This window comes from Gorilla gorilla, chromosome 6 (assembly GCF_029281585.2).
Source record: "Gorilla gorilla gorilla isolate KB3781 chromosome 6, NHGRI_mGorGor1-v2.1_pri, whole genome shotgun sequence".
NCBI classification, from domain to species: domain Eukaryota; kingdom Metazoa; phylum Chordata; class Mammalia; order Primates; family Hominidae; genus Gorilla; species Gorilla gorilla.
Window position 1 is genome coordinate 105,114,839 of NC_073230.2, and position 16,266 is coordinate 105,131,104.

Consider the following 16,266-nt stretch of genomic DNA (forward strand, 5'->3'; position numbering starts at 1 on the left):
ATTAGCCAGGCATGGTGGTGTGTGTCTGTAAGTCCCAGCTACTTTGGAGCCTGAGGCAGGAGAATCACTTGAGCCCAGGAGTTCGAGGCTACAGTAAGCCATGATCAGGCCACTGCACTCCAGCCTGTGTGAAAGAGCAAGACTGCTTCAAAAAAAAAAAAAATTTTTAAAAGGCCTGTAATTAAGTTATCAAGAAATTTTAAAATAGTTAAAGTAGTTATTTTCATTGTAAGAAAAGCTTCCCTTTCTCCCCTACCCCACCCGATGTATTTAACAGGAAAGAATGGGCTTTCTTATACATTAATTTTAAACTTCTGTAAAGCAGCAACAATTAACCATCAATAATTTGGCATTTCTCTTTACAGTTGCCATAGAGTTTCCTTTTAATTCCACAAAGCCCTTATCCAGAGTTTTCATGAAACAGACCGAAAATTCTACATACCAATGATTCTTTCTGAAACCAATGTTAAGTCAAAGAAATATAAAGCAGGGCATTACACTAAATTTCTGAATCTAGTACACTAAAAAGAGTGAAACCTAGGGAAAGTCACCTACTTTGTAGAAGAAATAAAGACCTGCAAAAGCAGGCTGTGTAATCATACCGTTTGGATGTGCAGCACCTGCTAATTGAAGCGTACATGCACTGTATTCATCCCTGCCCTATATCCTAGATCTCACCCTCCCCACCCCTAAAAATCTGTCATATACAAAGTATTGTGGGTAGGATCCCAAGTCTTTCCAGACAACCCACTGGATATAGTTAGTGTAATGCACTGGTGTGAGGTGTAAGATACAAAAAAGTCCCTTTCAATCTTCATTCAAGTTCTGCTATAGAAGAAAATTGGCAGCCAAACTGATTCTTCTCACAAACAAAATATGCTCATTTAATAAGTCTTTCAGGAAATCTTAATGCCTTTAACCTTTCTATAGCTTCTTTATCCTAACGTTACTAGAATATAGTTTATATGACCACTTCCAACTTTGCAGTTCCTCTCCTGCCACTTCCACCTCTTCCTCCATGTTCACCAGCTTCTTGAACTAGTTCATTTACCATCTGAATAAAATGCTCCTGGTGTTGGCTAATTTGCTGCAGCAATTAAGGATTCTCTTGACCTATCTGTTATAGCAATGCTGGAAAAACAAGGAAGGATTCTATTGGAGTCATTTGTCTCATCTGTCAAAACTGAGACTGATTCTGTGAAATTTCTTGGGGATGTTCCCCAGAACTTGTAGTTGTTGCTGTCATAGTTGCAGCAGCTGAAGACACTGCTGAAGACTGAGGAGTCCTAGTAGTACCTGATTGGGTGGGGAGGAGCGGGGTGCTCAACCACAGCCTGACTTTTTCTCCCTCCAGGGATTCCTATTAAAAGATACTGCACTGCTCTGTCAGGATTGCTGAAAATGGCTCTCGGGGCCACAATTGCTTGCTCTTGTGTATAGCCCATTGACATGACCTCAGTTACCATATTCTCATAGGCCTGACCTTTTACAAGTGTACTTGCAACTTCAAAAAGGTTTGGCAGAGAAGAATCCCCTGCTCTACTCTCAGTTGATGTTGAGCTAGTAGCCACTGGTGTTTCTGCTGACTTTTCTGCAGGTTTATCTTGTTTCATTGTACTAGAAGGTACATGTTCAGGACATGCTGTTGTTGGTGCTGGGGTGATAGATATATAGGTGTAGATGTGGGAGCAAAGGCAGAGATGAGGGTTGCAGCCTTAGCCACAGCAGCTGCTGCGGAGGAACTCACTTCATAGCAGTGGCAGGATTTGATTGCTGCATTGTAGCTGGAGCTGGTATTGTCACTGCTTTGGGTTTTGTCACCATAAACTCAACAAGTTTATATTTTTTGAGAGCAGTATCATCATTGAGGATTTTGCCTGCATAAAATGATTTTTGGACCTGCTACCAGAAAGTCATCTTTCCTCTTTTCAGGTTCAATCTTCTTTTTCAGTACTTTCACTGTCTCTTCACAGTCGATGTTGATCCTGAAGGTTGGCTGCCTAAGTTTTAGGGTGACCTGTATGGTGCACCTCACAGCTCCACTGCAGGGCCATCGCTGGTGCCAGCCAGGCTGAGTCTGTGGCCCAGCCAGGACTTGAGGTCACCTGCACCCCTTGCGCTCTGGGAAGGAAGGTGGTGGGGGCTGGGGGCTTGTCATATTCACACAGCTGGGTGGTCTCACCAAGAGCCCAGACCTAAGGTCATGCGGATGCCTCCTCAACTATGGCTTTCCTTGTGAACAAGTGCACTGAGTCTGCAGGAGGCACGAGGAACTCTGTGACATGAGAGAATTCACTAGCCCACCACAGGATGGTGGTCGTCATCATCATGACCCTGCCCCTCAGTGTTAGACAAATTCTTAAGGTGACCCCAGTGATCTCCACCTCCTAGTGTTCATGCCCTTGTGTGATCCTCTTCCTTGAGTGTGGGTGAGACACATGACTTCCTTCTAGCCAACAGATAATGGCAAAGGTGATGGGATGTATATATTTATGTCTGTGTGATTACATGATTACATGATATTAGACTGTAGTGCTCATCTTGTTGGACTGTCTCCCTTGTTCGCTTTGAGGAAACTAGAGGCTATGTTTGGGAACCCCACATAACAAGAATATCTGGGAGACCTGTAGGACTGAGGGCAGCCTTTGGAGTGACAGGCTATAAGAAACTGAATCCCTCAGTCCTACAGTTACAAGAAGCTGAATTTAACCAGCGACTTGAGTAAGCTTGGAAGCAGATCCTTCCCTTGCAGAGCCTACAATGAGACTTCAGCTTTAGCGGACACTGATTGCAGCCTTGCTAGACCCTGAGCAGAGGACCTAGCTAAGCTGTGCCAGCCTTCTTCCCCAGAAACTATGAGATAATTAGTGTGCTGTTTTATGTCACTGAGTTTGTGGTAATGTTGTTCCTCAGTGACAGATAACTAACATATCTAGAAAACCATAGTTCATAGGTTCAGTATCTGTAAGCTTGGTGTAAGAATATTGATAATAATTTTTTTAAATGCATGTTTATGAGGCAGGGCAACATAGTGAGACCTCATCTCTAAAAAAAAAAAAAATTAAAAATAAAATTAGCCAGGCACATGCTTGTAGTCCCAGTTACTCAGCAGGCTGAGGTGGGAGGGTTGCTTGAGCCCAGGAGGTCAAGGCTGCAGTGAGCTGTGATTACACTACTGCACTCCAGCCTAGGTGACAGAGTGAGACCCTGACTCAAAAAAAAATTTTTTTTTCAAAGTAAACTATTTAGAAATAAACGTTTGTAAAGTTGGTAATTAAGGAGAGTAGGTCTTGGACAGAGGGAAATTATTATAGACCGTGGAAAATCTTGACATGGAAGTTATAGGCCATTGGTTTCTTAGTTTTTCTTTTTTATTTGCATATTTTTTATGAAAGCTGAATAATGAGCAGTGATTTGTGACATGAAAGCATCACTCACCTATTTAGTGATGTGATGGTATCAGCGGCCTGACAATAACAATTTGAAAAGAAAGATGAAGCATAGAAAAAAGAGAGTAAAGGGGACGTTAAAGAATGCTTTGCTGTAACAGGGAAGAGGCTGTCGAGGAGATAGATAGTATAGAGAAAAGGAGTTTGAAGGAAGATTGCTGTTTTTCTTTTTCTTTTTAATATGAAGACTAGAGCACATTTATACATCTACTTTAAAAAGAGCAATTGAAAGAGAAAGGGGACAAGCAATTTATAATGTACAGTTCCTAAGAAGGGGGAAGAAATAGAGTTCAGCCTATAGCTAGAAATATCAATGGCAGATGAAGGAGGGATACCACATCCCTCCTTAATCAACAATTAATCAACAGAAATGTGTGCAGGAAACAAAAGCATATATGCGGTTACGTTTTTAGCTTTTTCTATGAAATAGACGTCTAGGTTATATGCTATAAATGAGGAAAGATTTTGGGGAAGGGTAGCTTACACACTTGAGAAGGAATGTTTTGGGAAAAAGTACCAAGAAGAGTGAGACTATGAGTTTAATAGCTAAAGATCCTAAATTTGCTAGACAGCGAAGAGAGCCCAAGTGAGTTACTGTTTATACCTTCAGTGTAATATCCATCCTCCTTGTCATGACTTTTTGAGACAAGGCCTAGCTACTTTTTGTCTAGACATAGAGAAAGCAGGTGTATTAGTCCGTTCTCACACTGCTATGAAGAAATACCCAAGACTAGGTAATCTATAAAGAGGTTTAATTGACTCACAGTTCTGCATGGCTGGGGAGACCACAGGAAACTTACAAGCAGGATGGAAGGCACTTCTTCACAAGGTGGCAGGAGAGAAAAGGAGTGCCAGATGCTTATAAAACCATCATATCTTGTGAGAACTCACTCACTATCATGAGAACAGTATGGGGGAATCACCTCCATGATTCAGTGACCTCCCACAGGGTCCTTCTCATTACCTGTGGGGATGTGCCTTCCATCCTGATTGTAAGTTTCCTGTGGTCTCCCCAGCCATGCAGAACTGTGAGTCAATTAAACCTCTTTTCTTTATAGATTACCTAGTCTTGGGTATTAATTATGGGATTAAAATTTAAGATGAGAATTGGGTGGGGACACAAAGCTAAACCATGTCATTAGATAATCATGTTAATCCAGAGCTTGTGTTTTGCCTGATGGTTGAAGAATAAGAGAGAGGGACTAAGTAGTTCAGGTTATTGGCAATAGCGTTATTGAAATAGGGAAATGTTAGACTCTAAGCAGGATAAGGAGAAAGTAAAGATAAGAGAGGCTGATGGATTGAAAGTCAAAAGGTAAGTAATCTAAAGGTTCTGATGAGATATTAACTTTCTTTTATTCTGGAAGAGTATACTGTCTTTCTGCAGAGGTCGTTCATTTCATTAATGAGAATAAAGAGGTATTAGGTTGCTACTCACATCTCTTCAACAGTACACAGGAGACATTCTGTATTTACAGCAATGCTTTTGAAAATATGAAACATTAGGAATAATACAAGAGCTAAGCTATTTCAATCCTGAAAAATCAAGTATGCTTTTTATGTTATTGTCATAAGTACCTATAGGAGGCAGGTTTTTTTTTTTTTTTTTTTTTTTTTTGGAGTCTCGCTCTGTTGCCAGGCTGGAGTGCAGTGGCACGATCTCCATTCACTGCAACCTCCACCTCTCAGGTTCAAGTGATTCTCCTACCTCAGCCTCCTGAGTAGCTGAGACTACAGGAGCACGCCACCATGCCCAGCTAATTTTTGTATTTTTAGTAGAGACGGGGTTTCACCATGTTGGCCAGGATGATCTCGATCTGTTGACCTTGTGATCTGCCCACCTCAGCCTCCCAAAGTCCTGGGACTACAGGCATGAGCCACTGTGCCCAGCCAGGAAGTAGTTTTTAAGGAAAAAAAAAATAACCCACTGTTCAAATGGTACAAATAAAATAACTAACATATTTATAAACTTTCATGCAGACCTTTTCATAACCCAAAAATTGAAACAGGAAAACTTATTTAAATATTTGAATATGCTAATATTAACATGAAGAACATATAAAAATATAGATATATTTGTATATAAAAAGCTTGAGTATAATCATATGGGTTTCAAAATATGTATTCTACTTAAGTTAGTATTACTACATCTATGATACAGGTGATAGAAAATAATGCTCAGAAAAAGTTAAATATTTTGATCATGGGCATCACTGAGCCACATAGTATTAAACCAGCATTCAACATATGCTCTTTTACTCTAAATATTGGTTTAAAAAATTCTTTCCAGCTAAAATCATTATTACAGATACTTGTAGATAGTTGAAATTAGAGTTTAGCATTATACATTACAATTAATTATATTCAGTATTTATTTTCTTAGTAATTGTACTTTCTTAACTTTTTGACTTCCAATAAAAATTTAGAGTTACTATGAGTAAAACATGTATTTCTGACGGATGAGCTTTCTAGCCAGAGAAAACAGCATGCACAAAGGCCCTGAAGTGGGAGAACACTTACCTAGGTTGAGAATTATCAAGGGACTCAATGTGTCTTGAATGGGGTGAGGGAGAAAGAAAATGATAGATAAGGTCAAAGATATAGTAGGAGTCCGCATCAAGAAAGACCTCCTAGACAACTATAAGGATTTTATTTTTATCCTAATTGACATGGAGCAGAAGAGCATTTGTGGGAAGGGACCTAGATGTGTTCATTTATTTAGAGGGAGGAAGTAGGTTTATAGATGGAGGGAATAAAGGGCAGGTTAGAAACCAGAACATATTAAGGTACAGATGCTTATTAAACATGCAAGTGGAGATATCTGGAAGGCAAGTGGATATAAAATCTGTAATTTAGTGGAAAGGGTTGAATGGTTGAGTTTATTTGTATAAATTTGGGATCCTCAGCACTTTGATGTTATAAAAAACCATGGTCTTGGATAAGATTTCTAGAGGGTGTACTAGTCAGGGTTCAATAGAAGAAGCAGTTTCCCTAGAAGATAAATATGGATTTGTCATTAAGGATTTCAAATTATACATTTTTGGAAGCTGATTAATAAGTCATTATAAGGTAGTTATGTTCCTGCCTAACAATACAGCTTGTTGTACAGAGGGTGGGTAGTCAGAAAAAAAGCTTACAAAACGAAAGAGAGAAAGAACAAGCTAAAACCTCCATGCATGAACAATGAATAAGAACCCAATGAAGACAGACGAAAACCAGTATCAGGTCTTGTCACCTCTGATTTTGGTGATGTGGGTGTCCTGCAGAAGCTGGAGCCCTTAGTCATGGAGTTAAAGACACACGCCTGGTCCGGGAGACAGAGATGCTGAAGGAGGTTCCTTGGAAGGTGTAGCAGTGGCAGGCCTGAAAGCTGCCACTGAAACCAACATGTAAGCAACCAGTGTGTTTTACAAAAATGACTGTTGTTTCTTTTCCACCCTTCAATTCTCCCAAGAATCTCCTTTTTGACTCAGCCAAATTGGAAATAAACACAAAAAGGGAACTCTAGGAAAGGTGGTTCAGTTTAGCCAAGTTGACACATTGCAAATTTGCTATATTGGGTGAGTATGGATGGAGAACAGATGAAGTCATAGGTCTAAATCCTGTGGCACTCAAAAATTTAGAGGTCAGGAACACGGGGGCTTCTATGAAGTGTCTTTAAAAGCAGAAGGCACAACTCTCTTAGTCTTTTTTTTTGCTGCTATAATAGCAAACCACAGACTGGTTAATTAATTAATAATAGCTTATTTGGCTCATGGTTCTGGAGGCAGGAAAGTTGAGTTTGAGAGGCCACATCTGGTGAGGGTTTTTTCGCTGCCTCATAACATGGGGGGAGGCATCCATGGTGAGGAGGTGCACATGTTTGACAGCAAGACAGAGAAGAAAGCTGGCTGACCTCATCCTTTCATCAAGAGCCCACTCTCAAGACAATAGCATTAATCCATCATAAGGGCAGAGCCTTCAGGACCTAGTAGTAACCTCTTAAAGGTCCCACCTTTTAATACGGTCATAATGGCAATTAAATTTCAACATGAGTATAGCAGGGGACATTCAAGCCATAGTTATACCCTTCTTTATTAATTCTTAATTATTGTTGCCCACAAAAAGGATGTGATGGCTAGAGTTTGGACTATGCGATGGAGACTACCTTTGAACATGGATAAACAACTGCAAGATAGAAAGTGTTCATGTCGGTAATGATCCTTACTCTGGCACGCCAGCCTTGGACTTACCCCAGGACTGTGTTTACAAGAAGGAGAAGTCAAATTTGTCATATTTAAATCACTGTTGTTTGGGTTTTCTACCACCTGCAACCAAACAAAATTCTAACTGATAGAGTAGATTCAGGAGAAAATGAGAGGTGAACAAATGAAGACAGAGTATAGACAGTATTTTGAAGAAATTAACTATAAGTTGGAACCAGAAATGAATCTTTCACTGGAGGATAAGTGAGATTAGGGGGAGATTTATTTTTATGATGGGAAACTACATTTTTTCTATGCTGTTTGGGAATTATTCAATATAGAGGAATCATTTGATTATGTGGGAAAGATATGAAGAAATTGTATACTGAATAATGGAAAAAAATGAAAAATTCTAGAAGGAATATTTAACTAACTTGATTGCTTATTCAGAATGGGGAAATTTATACTTGAATGATTTTTATCAAATGTCAATGTTAATATCGTTATAGTTGAAAAACTGTAGGAAATAGCGCATTCTGGGAATTTAAATGAATTTCCATAAATTTTTATCCTGTCATCGGAAATAAATAATATGTCATGATTTTAATACTGTAAAGCTTATTTCATTGAAAATAACTGGCAAGGTAGACTCTTATTTAAAACTTGTACCACTCAGGAAATCTTTAACTTGATTTTCACCCTTATTTGTAAAACATATTATTGTTTCTTGCATTTTAGCCCTGCATAACTCTTATCAATGTTATTGTACAAACATGATATACTAGTTTGCTTTTCTTACTTAGTTATTAAAATTTCTTACAGTAGAGTTTTAATTGAAATTCCATTTTTATAACTTTTCTCAACAATGATTAGTGATCTACCTTGAGATCATTAAACAATGCATTAAAATCCTCCTGGAATTAATTTTAGGCATAGCTCTACACACATACACTAATTTCTCTTTGGAAACATGATAATTTCTTAGTCCTGTATAATACAAAGTGAAATTCTAGGTTGAAAATATTTTTTCTATTTAGATCTCAAGGGAAAGATGTTGTTTTATTTTGTTTTTAGTTTTTGGCAATCAAGAGGAATGAGGTTAGAGGTTACAGCAGTTTATATTTTTTGTTCATATTTTTGCATTATTTATTGCTTACTATAAACATGTGATTATACAAAGAGGACCTGCAGGAATTATATCATTGTCTCACCGTAACAGTAACAGTAAAGATGCTTTAAGTATGAGACATGATAGTTAAAAATCAGGACTGATTTAATTTAGAGTTTTCTAAATTATAAAATTTAACTGAGTTTGCTACATTTTAATCAACACATTTTCACAAAACATATTTGTCTATCACCTTTGTTTCTGGTATATTTATGGTCATCTTTTAAACATTCTGAGCCATTTATTAAGCAGTATTTCCTGAACAGAATTCTTACTGTTAACACTTAAAAACTTTCCCTCTTAACTAGCAAGACCCATTGTTGAAAACTAGCTATTTTCAGAACATAAAGTGTCACATTATCACTTAATAAAGCAAATTCTTAATTTTGTTTTAAGAAACAAATTGTGAGCACAGATAGGTTTGTAACTATATTCCCTTGACAACTGAAAACATGTAGTACCAGTCCTGGCCTCCACATGGTGCTAGTGTTATGCACTGGAACATGAAAAGCCAGAACTACCTAGTAATGCAAAATAACCACTTATACCACCCATCGAAAATAAACCCAATAATAAAACAACAGATTCAAATAAAAAGGCACTGCACCTGAAATCCTTCCTTATGTAAAATCTGGCTCATATACAATAATCATCTGGTTCGTGTACAAAATGATTTGCCAAATCATTTGTATAAATTATAGTAAAGCTGAATAAAAGGTGGCAAAAATGATAATTTTAGATTTCTTATTCCATCTTTGGGATCTCACCAACAACACATTCTTTTTTCCATGTATTGTCTCTTCCATGGATGGCTATTTGGAATGATGTTAAGAAGAGGCAGCACTTATGGGGTGGTGGAGGGTGGGGAGAAGAGGCTTCAAAGGCCTTCTGCCAGGTTTTCTCCATGGTCATTGTGATTCCTTTGAACTATAAAATTCACTTTCAAAGCCAAAATATAATTTATTTTGAATATTCCTATTTTCAGTCATATTCTTTACAACTTTAAAGTTAATGTATGTTTCTCTTTATTTTAATGTAAAACAGGTATATTCATTGAGTTTATGTCAGTTTTATGTGATGTGTAAAATTTTACATCTCTCTGCCAATTGTCTGACAGTTGAAAATACTATAAAATATTACACAATATTAGGCCATTTTGCTCAGTTTCTTGACAACTGACTAATGGATAATTGCATTGGTTTTATCTAAATCCTTCCTCTTCTTTTGTGATGGAATATAATTGTTTTCTTCACTTTATGCTAACAATTGAACCTTCATCCTCTATCAAGGGAATCTGAACAACTAAAGAAGTGCTCCAAATAATTAACAAGAAGAAACTGTTTGGTATCCAAGTTATCTTAAGCCCTTGTAGATTGCCTTGCAAATAATACAAAATAAATATTTATTGAATAAATCACACAATACCAACTGGTTTGGTTATGGCATTAACAGGGGCAGTTGAAAAATAATGGAGATTATAGAGCATGTGAAAGAGGACTCAAGACTTGGAAAGAAAAGAGGAAAATTAAAAATGTATTACCCTGAATTATGATTTACATTCCTCCCTCCCTTTCTTCTTTCTCCTCTTTTTTTCTGCCTCCCTCCATCCCTTATTTTTTTTTTCAAGTATACAACTCAGAAACTGCTTGTCAAACAATTAGATCACTTATTGCCAGAAAGAAAAAAAAATATGGGCAGTATTAAAGTCTAGAATAAGATTAAAGAAATCAGTGGATAACTTCTTTACTGAAGTTTATGGCATTTATTATTGGTTTCATAATGAGTCAATTTCTTAAGTGGACAGAGTATAAAATGTTATCTTTAGTTTAGGTACATTAGTGGTAACATTGTTTGAAAAGTTGGAATCTTTTGGACAAAATAATCTAAACATCAGTAACTATGTGTAAATGATTTATTACCCTTAAACCCTTTCTTGGAAACTTCTTTCTTCTTTTGTGACCATAACCAGAAATATGTGTCTTTCTCTCTGTGCATTTCTTTACATATTTATCTATGTATATATATTTCCAGAAATAAGAATGACCATTATTAGCTGACTATTTTTCTTAAAACATTTCTTAGTTCCCTTAGGAACTTGTTCTTCAATAATTTTGCCTACGTTATTTAGCCATCCTGTTATTCATGTTTGCCAAGCCTAAAAGACTAGCCAAAACCCAACAGCCTACAAGGGTCGGTATTCAATTAACTAACCAAATCACTAATATGTGTGCAGCTGGAAATCACAGAGAGTATGTTCTGCCATCTGACACAACCTGGAATACAGGACTTTATTTGCTGAGTTCAATCACAGACACTGATTTTTGAAGCACCAACTGCTTTGAAAGGTTTTTATTTTAAAACTATATGTAGTTCATTATTAACATTTATTAAAGATAGGTTCCTGCTAGTATAGTATTTGGATAACTATTATGAAGTCTTTCCTAAATCATATCCTTTTAAAAAAATTGGAATGTTTGGAACATGGACCCTGGTGTCTGGGTTTAAAATGGCAATTTTGCTGCTTACTGGTGTTTCTCTTCAGGCAAGTTACTAACTAAGCAGTTAACCAACTAACTAAGTTACTGACATCTGTGTCCTACATTCTGTTTTGTGTAAGTGACAATAAAAATGGTACCTATTGCATCGAGTGATTTTCTAGGTTTAATTGGATTTTATATGAATATGCCTTGCATGCTGCCTAGCATATAGAAAACAAAAAGTTAACAGTAATCATTATTTTTATTCATTTTAAAGTGGAATCCGTTTGGAGTATAGTGCTAGATGTTGAGATTAATAGTAACATATTATAACCAATTCACCACTGATGCCACCAGTAACTCACAAATATGTATAACAAAAGACATAGAAACCCATCAATTATAACATATTATAGAAGTTTTTTTTAGAATGTTAGATTTTTTTTTTTAATAGAATGTTAGATTTTTTAAAGCAACTGATTGGAGTTCTGTCTCTTTAAGGAATTCTCTATAACCTATAAGGAAGAGTATAGGAAAACCTCCCAGGGCCTGTATATTATAGAATTTTCAGAATTAATCATTTTCATTTTGCCATGAAAAGGCATGCAAATCATGACTGCTCTTTGATTAAAGTTCATTAAAGCTTATATTGGCTCCAAATGCTTATTCTGCTTTTCTTTATTATTACAGACCTAAAAGAAAATGAGAATAAACCTAGTATAAGTTGGAAACAAAGAATTTTAAAATTTTATGAGAGCAATTTCATTAAAATTTTATGAGTCTTTTTTGCTTTTTAGAATAGCTGGTCAAAAATGGAAAAATACTAGGCCAGCTTATTGGATTGTCAGCCATCCAAATGATAACATCAGAATAACATTAGCCAAACCTCTTTCAGGTGGGTGAATGATTGGATCATATATGGTACTAATTGATGGAAAGCCATTCTCCAGGACTACCCTTAGCAGCATACAAATCAGGAGTAATGTAGTTATCTGTCCTTATCTGCCTGAATCACTGAATGTGGGAAACAGTCAATCCAGACTCTAGATCCTTTACAAATTCTGTGACATAAGGCATCTGAATAGAATGACCAATAAAAGCATTAGCAGTCCTGACCTGTAAAACCCAGAAGCAGCAATGGTGGCAGCAGCAGCAACAGCAGGTCTTATTGGTGGGACATTTGAGGTGCCCCAGACTGAAGGTCATTGGGATAGCAGGGCTAGCAGGAATAGAAGAGAGATTAGTGAAGCTGAAATACCATAACTACCACAGAGAAGTTATGTTATCTAAGTATTTTAAGCCCTTATAGATTTATAAAATTTATGTATTTCTGTGTTTAGTTATAAAAAGGATAATTATCATTGCTATTTTGATACTTTGGTTTTTTTTAATGCTTTTAATCATAATGTTCTTCAGATGTAGTACTATGTAATGTTGTCCACCTATAAATAATGTATATGTCATCATTTTTGTGTAAATGTTCAACTGGAAAAGCTAAAGGCATATTCCACCCCATTCTACAAGTGGCACAGGGAATTACTTTACCTCTTACTTGGCCCTCAAGTATCCACATCTCTGCCTGTCTGTATGAATAACTTCTGCTGAAGTAAGTTTTAGTGGCACATAGAATGGAATACACCGTAATACCCCATCAGCAACTTGTTAATGCTCTAAGTTTGTCCAAAAGCCTGTTCCCTGAAGCACAGTAGGTACAGTGTGTGCATTTAGTCAGGAGAGGCTACGCTCTGCTGTGGTAACAAATAAACTAAGTAGCTTAACATAACATGTTTCCTCCCATTCATACAAAGTCTCTTGTGAGTCTGAGTAACTTTCTAGGGTAGCTGCCTCCAGTGGTGATTCAGTAATGTAAGATGATTCAATTTCATCATGCCACCATTTCAAGGTAAGTTCTCCTCTTTTGCCACAGAAAGGGCTTCAGAAAGACCAAATGATTTCTTAGGAATATTTCACTGCCTCAGCCCAGATGTGATACATATCACTTCTGCTCATATTTCCTTGGCTAGAATTAGTCAAGTGAATTCACATGACTGCCAAGGAGCTGGAAAGTATAGTCTCCCATATACCCAGGAATGAATATTGATGATATGATATTGAAGGAATATTGATAGGTACTGTCTCCCACAGTATGCAAGATAATTTTAAGTCATGTAGAAACAAACTTTTATGACTGTTTGGTTTTTGCATGTATTTGAAAAATACAAGTAGGACATGAAGCCTATGAGGTAATGGTTTCATTTTATATTAATTTAATTGCAGATAGTATGTGTTATATTAAAAATGGTGAATGTGGTAAACAGATGCCTAATGTTTTGGTAACACTGCCCTAAAGGAACATCTGTCAAACACAAATCTTAGAATGTAAAATTTCAGGCAAACTGGGAACATGAGGTGGGGCATAGCAAGCTGTTCTTCAACAAGTACCTGAGGTTGATTCAGCAGCAGATAGTATGGGATTGCCTCCTGGGAGGGCTTGTTGTAGAAGCTAGTTGATTTTCTGCTGTTGAAATTGGAGAACCAGTGATGGAACCCTTCATGGGGGAGACTGCAGCTCCTGATGAGTACCCAATTTTCTTTTTTTTATTTTTCTTCTTTTTCTACCAGACTGAGATTGCTCTTCATACAATGATGTAAGACTAGCAAGAATGAGAGATTTTGGAATAAAACCCTTGACCTGGCAATCAATTCCTTTCTAATTGGCATTTATCTTCTCGCCTGGTTTTCCTTGTTGTCTGATACTGTTCAAACTGCTAGCCTGGATCCTCTCAAATGAAATACAGTAACATCACCCGATATTGTTGGTAACTCCAAAGTTTTTCAGTCCACTAAAGCTCTTCCCTTACTGTTAGTGGTGAGTCACTTGTTGTTATTGTTTTTGATTTTCTATTTCCATGTTTCCCAAGAGTATCTAGAAATGGCTCCCAAGGATTCAGATTTTGATGTTGTGATTTGTCTATAGTATTATTGATTTGTGTGTAATTATGAATAGAAGCCTCTTTTATTCTCAAAAAAGTCTTGTTTAGATGATGAGCTATTTGATGACTCTACTTCTGAGGATTCTTCTTGTTTTATTTTATGATGTAAGTGAATAATTTGGTCCCAAAGACTCTTTATTCCATTGCTAATGCCACATGGGGGAAACTGAGACTATAGATAGTTTTCTTAATAGTCATTTTTTGGCATAATCTATATATTTTCTATAGGATAAAGATAAAGGTAAAAGGACATAAAGAGGAGTTAAAAGAAATAAGTAAGGACATTGACAACTGGCAGATAAGCCAAAGCACATTTTGAGGAATCTAAACAACCCGTTATTCTGGCATTTACTTCTAAATTGCTCCAACTTAATCTGAAGGATGAGATGTAAAACCAAAGACAGATCTTGGCATTCATAACATATATTCTCTTGTCAACACTTTAGAGGTGCATATTTTGTGTACTAATGAAATGATTGTAATGTCTCACATTGTCTCAGTTCTATAGTAGAGTTAGGACAGGCACTATGCAATCTTAAGTAGAATTTCAGTTATGTGAGAGTAGCCATGAATTTGCAATAAAATGTATAGGCACCACATTTACTTTTCCTATAATCCTACTATTAGATAACACATATAAGAGCTGCTATTTATTTTGTCATTTGTTTCCATCCTAGAAGAAAGCAAAAGAGAATTTTGAAGGTACAATGTATCACATTTAGAGCAACCTTTAGGTCTGTAGCTCATCAGACTGGCTTTTAAAATATGCAAGCATTCCGGTTAAAAGTCTCTAAATACTTCATGTCGTTTTACTGTTAAATAATGTTTAGAGTTTGCTATCTTTTGTAGACCTTGGAAATCTAATTATTTATAATATCCAGTGACATTTACGTTTTGCTAAATATACTCTGCTTGTACAAGAACATCTCATGATTAGAAAAATGGGTAGAGAATGCCTGGCTGTACATATGTTTCTATATAATGCAAAAATATCAGGGTGACTTATGTTATCTTTTTGTTATAGTTTTGTGATTTTAAAACATAATTCTCAAAAAGTTTTTAACTATTAGCATTTAAAATACAGAATAAGAAAAAGTTATCATAGTTGAGATCAGTGTTTACCATTTAACTCTCCACTATCAAATCCAATATCTATTCAAGTTTATTGGTATCTTAACATAATACCATTCATTTCCATGCCAACAGCTCCTGAGTGTTTGGCTTAGTTTTTGAGATTGATTGAAGGTAGATTGTAAAGTTGACCTATTGTGTTAAGCTTATTTACACAAACACAGTGTCTTGGAAAATCAACTCTGGAAGTGCATAGCAGTTGAATCCTAAGGTATTTCACATCCTAAGTTTTCTAATAACCTGCTTTACAGAAATCCCTTGGGTGGTGAATCTCAACTTTGCCAGTTACCTTACCTGGGGGAAATTACTTCAACATTCTTAAATTTGAAGTAAAATTTAGGAATTGCTTTAGGACAAAGGATTTGCCTTTAATTTCATTTGACCAATTTGCTTAAGTAAATAATTTATCATTTCTATCAAATTTATGAGACAATCAAAGATGAACTTTTTTTTTTCAGGCTCTTGAAACACACTTTTCTTTAAAGAGTTTAAAAATAACTTCCCTAAGATATAAGCAATAGAAAAAGACTTAATTTTGAAAAAACCTTATGGCAACAGTGAAAAACAGAATTTGGATTCTGGATGGTTACAAATAGATTATTTTCAAAAGAAGTTGGATTTATTCAACTTAGGTCAATTTATCTTGGTTAAGAATTTAAAAGCGCTTTCTGATGCCACATCCTTGTCTGTCACCTATTCTTAAATAATCAGCCTGTTATATGTCATCACCACTCCCGAACTCCCCATTTCCCCCATCAAAATGTGGACTTCTCTCCTGCTGCTGAGTAACGTGGGGCTGGTTATGACTGGGAGGGAGGATGGGAGCGGGGCACGTGGACCAGAAATACTTCCTAGAAACAGCAA

General features: G+C 36.4%; 1 pseudogene; it reads right to left on the bottom strand.

The window, feature by feature from the left end:
• Positions 1 to 807: 807 nt before the first annotated feature.
• Positions 808 to 1,466, bottom strand: LOC101131249 (UV excision repair protein RAD23 homolog B-like; annotated as a pseudogene).
• Positions 1,467 to 16,266: the final 14,800 nt, after the last annotated feature.